This window comes from Humulus lupulus, chromosome 6 (genome assembly GCF_963169125.1).
Source record: "Humulus lupulus chromosome 6, drHumLupu1.1, whole genome shotgun sequence".
Lineage (NCBI taxonomy): Eukaryota > Viridiplantae > Streptophyta > Magnoliopsida > Rosales > Cannabaceae > Humulus > Humulus lupulus.
The window spans coordinates 49,685,776-49,694,473 of NC_084798.1; positions in this window are offsets into that span (position 1 = coordinate 49,685,776).

The following is an 8,698-nucleotide window of genomic DNA, read 5'->3' on the forward strand; positions in this document are numbered from 1 at the left end:
TGGTCGTGGCGGTTCAGCTCGCCAATCGGAGAGTGAGGAGGGTGCTGATCGACAACGGGAGCTCGGTGAACCTCCTATTCCGATCCACGTTAGAGAAGATGGGTTTGACCGTCGTCGAGCTGAAGGCGACCTCCATGATGTTGTTTGGTTTTTTGGGAGAAGGATCGGCGGCCATAGGGACGATCGAGCTGGTGATCACCCTGGGAGAAGGACCTCGAATAGTCTCGAAACTCCTCGAGTTCGTGGTCATTGACTGCACCGCTACGTACAATGCAATTTTGGGACGACCTACGCTCATGGCATTTGAGGCCGTTACTTCCATTCGCCACCTCGCGATGAAATTCCCTACTTCCACGGGAATATGCACTGTCCATGGCGATCAGCTCGCTGCCAGGGAATGCTACAGCATTTCCATGAAGGGAAAATCTAAACCCGGGCAGCTGACAATGGCCATCCAAAGTGGTGAAGAGGAATCTCGGGACCCCTTGGTTGGTCCTGAGATTGAAAAACCTCAAAGCGCCGAAGGGGATAATATCGTCTTAAGTGAGGATATTGACCCCCGAATAGGCGAGGACAGATCTGAGCTCCAGGCTATTGAGGAGCTTGAGGAAGTGAACATTGATCCGTAGAACCCTTTGCGGAAGGTAAAGCTCGGGAAAAATCTCTGTAGCGCAAGGAAGGCGGAGCTGACTGAGTTTCTGCGGAATAACCTGGATGTATTTGCATGGTCACACGAAGATATGGTGGGAATCAGCCCGAGTGTCATCATGCACACACTTCATCTGGATAAAAGTGTTCCCGCCAAGTCCCAGAAGTAAAGACGTTTAGGAACAACCAGGGCTGAAGCCCTAGAAGAAGAAGTGGCCCGGCTCAAGAAATGCAGATTTATCCATGAGGCAAAGTTTCTGATCTGGGTCGCCAACCCCGTGCTAGTTCCAAAGCCTAACGGGAAGTGGCGGACCTGCATCGACTTCTCCGACCTGAATAAAGCCTTCCCCAAGGATTGCTTTCCATTGCCAAGGATTGACCAGTTGGTAGATGCCACGGCGGGACACAAGCTCATGTCATTTATGGACGCGTACTCAGGCTACAATTAGATCGCCATGAATCCGGCGGACCAGGAGCACACCAGCTTCATGACCCCGACTAACGTTTATTATTACAAGGTCATGCCGTTCGGGCTGAAGAACGCCGGAGCTACATATCAAAGGTTGGTGAATAGAATGTTCGCAGACCAGATTGGAAAAAACATGGAAGTGTACATCGATGACATGCTAGTCAAGTCAAAGACTGCCGATAACCATGTTTCTGACCTGGAAGAATGTTTTAAGATACTACAGGAGTATGGCATGAGGCTAATCCACAGAAGTGCACTTTTGGAGTGCATCAGGGAAGTTCCTGGGGTTCATTGTCAATACCCGAGGTATCGAGGCAAACCCCGACAAGATCAGATCATTGCTCGAGCTTCCCTCACCCAGGTCGCGCAAGGATGTCCAAGGCCTGACAAGAAAGGTGGCAGCCCTCTACCGGTTTATTTCGAAATCCACCGATAAATGCTTGCCATTCTACAACCTGCTCCGAGGAAACAAGAAGTTCGAATGGACAGAAGAGTGCGAAAGAGCATTCCTCGACCTGAAGGCACGTCTGGCCGAGCCGCCCGTACTATCCAAACCAAAAGCAGGAGAGCCTCTTTTTCTCTACCTGGCTGTCACTGAGGATGCAACCAGTGCCGTATTGGTCCGGGAAGAAGACCGAGTTCAGAGACCAGTCTATTACATCAGCAAGAGACTTCTCGGGGCTGAATCCCGGTACCCGTTGATGGAGAAACTGGCGTTCTGCCTTGTAACGGCCTCACGAAAGCTCAGGCCGTACTTCCAGTCCCACTCAATACACGTCATGACCAATCAGCCTTTAAGGCAGGTTTTGCAAAAACCTGAAGCATCAGGACGTTTATTAAAGTGGGCAATCGAGCTCAGCCAGTTCGAGATTCTGTACACTCCGAGGACTGCTATGAAAAGTCAGGCCCTGGCCGATTTTATGACAGAATGCACGGGATTCCAGGAGGATCCCGCAGAAGACTCACCTCAAGTCACCTCACCCCAGGCGTCGTGGAGAATCTTTGCGGATGGTTCATCCAACGAGAACGGCTCCGAAGCTAGAATCATTTTGATATCCCCCGAGGGACATAGATTCCATTCGGCACTGAGATTCGGATTCAAGGCCTCCAACAACGAGGCCGAATACGAAGCTTTGCTGGCCGGGCTGAGGATAGCCCAGGAGCTGAAGGCGAGCTCCGTCCAGTGCTTCAGTGACTCCCAGCTCATGCTAAACCAAGTTCTGGGCGAATATCAAGCACGTGGACCCAAGATGGCCGCCTATCTGGCAAAGGTAAAAGGAGAGCTGTCCGCGTTTAGGCGAGGCTTGATCGAACAGATACCTCGGGAGCAGAACGCTAACGCAGATGCTCTTGCCAAGCTCGCCACCTCTGGGGAGACAGAGACCTTAGGCTTAGTGCCAATAGAATTTTTGGAGAAACCAAGTATAGAGGAAGTCAGGACGGAGGTCGAGATGATCGATGCAGGGCCGACCTGGATGACCCCCACCCTTGAGTATCTCATCGAGGGAAAGCTGCCTGAAGGACGTAATGATGCACGCGAGTCCTGTATCAAGCTCCCACATATACGATGGTAGATGGAGTGTTATACTGATGTGGGCATTCCCTACCTCTCCGGCGATGCGTTCTTCTAAGCGAGGCAAAGGCCATCCTGCAGGAGGTGCATGAGGGTTTTTGTGGAGACCACACTAGGGGGCAGAGCCTGGCCTTAAAGGTCCTGAGGCAAGGATATTACTGGCCAACTCTATCCAAAGACTCGATTTCATACGTGAAGAAGTGCGAAAAGTGCTAGTGATTCGCCGCAGTTTCCCGAGCTCCTCCAGTCGAGCTGAAGATGATCTCGTCCCCATGGCCGTTCGCAGTTTGGGGGATCGACTTAGTGGGCGCCCTCCCTACTGGAAAAGGCGGGGTCCGTTACACCGTGGTAGCCATTGACTACTTTACGAAGTGGGCTGAGGCAGAACCTTTGGCGATGATAACATCCAAAAAAGTGCTTGACTTCGTGGTTAAAAGCATTGTCTGTCACTTCGGCCTGCCCAAGAAGATCATTTCTGATAATGGCACTCAGTTCGACAGTGACCTGTTCACTGAGTTTTGTGAAAGGTACAGAATTGTGAAAATTTTCTCCTCCGTGGCCTATCCTCAGGCGAATGGCTAGGTCGAAGCTGTCAACAAGACTCTAAAGGCGAGCCTCGAAAAGAGATTAGATGAAGCGAAGGGGGTCTAGCCAGAACAGCTCCCCCAGGTCCTATGGGCATACCGGACCTCGCATCGGACTCCTACAGGTCATACTCCTTTTTCCCTAACCTTTGGGAGTGAGGCAGTCCTCCCCGTGGAAATTAAGGTGCTTTCACATAGGGTCCAGTCTTATGACCAGGACCGCAACCACGAGCTACTGTGCAATTCCCTTGACCTAGTTGATGAAAGGCGAGAAGATTCGCAACTCCAGCTCGCCCATTATCAGAAAAAAATCACTCGCTATTTCAACTCCAAAGTCAAAAAGCGCGCCTTTAGCGTTGGCGACCTGGTCCTAAGGAGAGTCTTCTTAGCCGGTAAGGACCCCAAAGATGGAGTCTTGGGACCGAACTGGGAGGGGCCATATCAGGTCATCGAAGTCATTAAAGAGGGAACTTAAAAGTTAGCTCGGCTTGATGGAGGGGCAGTCCCTCGGACTTGGAATGCCACCCATTTAAAGAAATATTATCAATGATTCCCTTGTAAGGCCGGAAAGGCCATTTTTCATGTATTAAGCAATGAGAATTAACTCTTTGTCCATATTTGTACATGTTTTTCAAGTGTAATCTAAAGTAACCACGAAAGACCCTTTCCCAGTTACTTGGGGGGCATATGGTACCTGGATATAACCGGGTCGCCTTAATGACTTAGAAGTTGATTCATATCGATTGACTGGTGTTTTTGTTAAAAAAATGCGAGATATTGATAAGGATTAACGCTAACTAAGTCCTATCCTGGATATAACCAGGTCATAAAACTTAGAAGTTGATTTAAATCTATTGATCGTTGTTCTTCCTAAAGAGCTCGAGATATGGATAAAAGTTAACACGAACTAAGTTTTCAAATTAAGTTCCTGGATATAACCGGGTCATAAAACTTAGAAGTTGATTTAAATCTATTGATCGTTGTTCTTCCTAAAGAGCTCGAGATATGGATAAAAGTTAACACGAACTAAGTTTTCAAATTAAGTTCTTGGATATAACCGAGTCATAAAACTTAGAAGTTGATTTAAATCCATTGATCGTTGTTCTTCCTAAAGAGCTCGAGATATGGATAAAAGTTAACATGAACTAAGTTTTCAAATTAAGTTCTTGGATATAACCAGGTCATAAAACTTAGAAGTTAATTTAAATCTGTTGCTCGTTGTTCTCCCTAAAGAAGATCGAGATATGGATAAAGATTAACGCGAACTAAGTTTTTCAAAAATTGTAACCAAAATGCGTAGGGGAAAAAGAAAGAATCAATTAAAAATAAAATTAATTCAAATTGTCTCGAGGTGGAAGCACCTCATGCATAGGTTACAAAAAAAAAAAAAAAGGAGTTAAAAATGTTGAAAGAAAGGGCACGAGAGAAGAAGGCCCTAAGCTTCGCCAGGTGGCCCCTTGGAGGTCACCATCTCGCCCTGCTCAGCTACGCCGGAGCCTTCCCCGGCCTCGGAGGGCGCCTCTTTATCAAGGCGAGCTTGGAACTTCACCAGCAAGCGCTCCCAGAGGTTCGCTGACAGGAAAGAGAAGTCAGCGTCTGGATTGTAGGCCCAGCAATGGTAGAACAGGTCTTCCAAGGCCTTTTCCGAAGTTGTCCGCTCGGCCTCCAGGGCGGCCTTGGCCTCAGCCTTCGCGGCATCTAGGTCTGTCCGCGCGGTGGCAAGGGCGGTCTCGAGCTCTTGAACCCTTGGGAGGGTTTTTTCCAACTCGGCCTGCGAGGCCGCTAAGGCATCCTTAGCCGCCTGCAGAGAAGTCTGGTGCTCGCTCCTCATATCCTCGAGCTGAGTTTTGGCCCTGGCGATGCTCCGATGAAGGGCAACGGCGCCCTGTGAAGGCGGAAAGGCAATTGCCTTAAAAAAAAAAGAAGAAAGAAAAAACAGGGCAAAGTGTAATAATAAAAAGCCATAAAAGGGTAAAGTCAGCTTACCGTTAGGGTCATGCCTAGTGAAGACTCCAACACGCCCACCAGGCTCATTGTCTCGATGGCCCGGAGCTCCTTCTCGTTGAACTTGTATATGTGGCAGACGACATAGTTCGCCGACTCATACACCGTTCCCCGGAAGGCCTCTGGGATCTTCTCCAGGTCCTGGGGATTGACTGGGATGCGTACCTCGGAGGGTATGATCTCCGAAGCCCCGAGCACCGCCCCTGCATCCTGGACGGAGGCCGGAGCTTGTGGAGGAGGGGAGGGCATGTTGCTTCCCCCTGCAGCAGGAGGAACCGCTCCCACGACCTGGGCAGCCGGGGGTTGCTCCTTCTCCTTTGCAGGAGACTTGGTGGGGGTCCTGGTGGTGTGCTTGGATGTCCGGAGCCTCTTCATTCTTGGCCCAGCGGCCCCAGCTGAGGGGTTCCCCCTGGTGAACGTAGCTCGCAGGCTCTCTTCGGGCTGAGACATCTCTTCTATCAAAACAAAGACATGGTTAGTACAAGAGTTAGCAATCATACAGAAACAAAAACAAAGGGGGAAAAAGAGAAATTAAAGTATATGTATACTAGAGGGAATCCTACCCCCCGGACTAGAAGAAGAATCTAAGTCAATTACTTCCCGAGCTGGCGCAAGTTCTGGGTCCGAGGCTGATTCAGGGCTAGACTCTTCTACATATTGCCTAAGCCCCGGAGCTACGGCACCCCTCCGGAGTGATGGCCATGACCGTAGGTTGGTCCCATACTCCTCGAATAGGATCGACCTAAAGGCTAGGGTGTTATCTACTACTACGGTACCCCTAGGTCGGCTATCTTGGTAGTCCAACACAAGCCGGTCAACACAGTGGAGCAGGGTAGTGTCCAGGTCCGGATCACTTCGGTGACGATGGACGAGCTGCCTAGGATTGAACCTAGCCAGCCGGGGGTCTGCTGTGGCCCTATCTAAACTCCTAAACAAGTAAGGGTTACCTTGGCCAGAAGGACCCGCGGCTGCTCCGGACAGGATCCGCTCCTCGCCCGATGTCTGGGCGACCTCCAACGCCCGCTTCTTGTTTCTCACGAGGGGAACCTCGTCCTCCTCGTCCTCCTCATCTTCATTTCCCGGGACCTCCTCCACAATGATGGGCCTAGTATCGCGGGCTGGGGGAAGCCCCCGGGGCTTCCTTAGGTTCAGGGTCTGATTTGGGAAAATCAGCTTGCAGGCCACCATTGTCTCGTCTGTCATGAGCACGCGGTAATCCTTCTCGCTGGGGGGCAAGCCCGCCAGTCTCTCGTACTGGGCCCCGAGGGTCACAGATTTCTCTATCCTCGCGAAGATAGCTGTAAGACTAATCTAAGTCAGAAAGGGATACAGGAGGAGCTAAACGATACTTAACTTCCGAGCTAAGGATGAAAAGCACTTACGAGGGCGATTGAAGTAGTGGAGCTCGCAGTTTCTGAGCCCCGTAGACATGAAGAATTGATCTTTAAAGTCGTTGGGGTGGCTGGGCAGCTCGATGACCGTAGCTGTGTTGGGGAATCAGGTTAAATAGTAAAACCCGTTGCCTCGCCCCCGCTGATCCGGGCTGGCCTTGAGGCAGAAAAAGTACAAAATATTCGCAGGAGTGGGGTCCTCCCACTCGTGCTTCAAAAATAAATATCTCAACCTCGCCAACAACCGATAAGAGTTGGGGGGGAGCTGGAAGGGGGCCAACTTCACATAATTTAGGAAGTCAGGAAAATACTGGTCTAGCGGGAGGAAGGCCCCCAGGCCGCGAATTCCTTGTCGAGCGGCGCGCAGCTCCGCTCGCCTTCCGCGGGAGGTCGGGCAATCACTGATGCTCTCCCCAGCCCGATGTTGTGGGAGAGGAATAGCTTGTTGATCTTCGTCTGGTCGGTAATCTTTGAGACGATCCTCTCTGCCTCAAAGAATGCATCAGGAGCCACCTTGAGCTCCTGCTCCACTGCCGGCCCAAAGTTGGGGATCGGGGATTCCGGCATCACCGCCTTTCCTTTGTCTTGCTGGGAGGCCGAGCTGCCGACGGTCTTCTTTGGAGTGTTCCTCTTTGGTGCCATCTAGTCACCTAGCGATCAAAAGAAAAGATTTCAGAAAAGGCGACCTAAGCATAAGGAAGAGTCAAAAGGAGTGTTCTTTGCATGAGTTGAGATAAGCCCAGCCCGTGGAGAGTGAGACCACGCGGTTCAATGAACACGCACCTGTGCTCCCAATAGATCCCCGATTACTCGGAATTCGTGTGTCAGGAGGGTCAGGATAGAATTTTCCTTGGAGGGAAAGTTTCAGTAGGCAAAGAGGGCAAAATCGCCTGTGAAGCGTGTCCCCTAAGCTACCCGGTTTTGCACCCAAAATTCCAAAACTCCTACCCAGAAATTTTCCCCAGAAAATGCATCCTGTGAACCATACTCCTAAACGATTTCCTACAGAAAAAATACCCTAACCTAAAAGGCTTTCACCCTTCATGCCCACAAAAACCTGTAAACCCTTGCATGTGGCTACAGTAAATATTTACCTAGACTACAGTAAAAAATATTTTCAAAACATGCATAGTCAGGAGACTTACAAAGTGTTTGGTTGGGAGGTGGATGAAGGTGTCGCCTAGGTGGGAGCTTCGTCGGAGTATTTGTTTCAAAAGCTTTGGAGGAGTCCTTATGCCTGAGCTTCTTGAACGTTGTAAATGGCAGTCGGAAAGAAGTGGGTTTTTCTTCTGAGATGAAGAGAGAAGAAGGAGAGAGTTTATGAGAAATTTCAAATGAAAGGGTGGCCCATGCGTAGGGTGGCCACCCCTTTTATGTACGCGAAGGGTCACGTAAAAAGGGCCGTTGGATGGCCTTGATGTGGGATCCAAGGCCCTCCACTCAAAATATGAAATGACGGTTGGGCATAGGCTAGGCCATTAAATGCGGTTCTCGGAAGACGTACCGTCACCAACCATGATGTTCCACGTATCAGGCGCCTGCGTAAAATGTGGAATGTGAAGAGTTCATGGGGAAGCCTAAAAGCCCCTACTGTGGCCTTATACGACGTCGTATGCCACGAGCAGGAGCTTGGGGGGCAGATGTACGCCCTGATTTTCCCACGGGCTGATTAGCAAGCTGAGCTACGGCCTAAGCATGATTATCCCGTGGACATCCCCAAAACCGGAGCTTTCATCATAAGATCATACCTCCTTAGCTTGAGGTACCCTGAGGGTTCGCCTCGGGTTACTTCGAGGACTGAGTCCGGGCCCTAAAGGCCGAAGGTCGAGTTAAGTATCCAGCTTGTGGTACGAGCTAGAGTTGGAGGCTATGACCCTTTATAAAGTCAACCACGCAAGGTAAACATGCATATATCAGACATCACGTGTCTGATATATCCCTGACTTCTCGGACACGCAGCGTGAACGTGCGTATTCAGACACCCACGACTGGGTTGGGCCGTGCGGCCCATTATCTCCTTACCTATTGA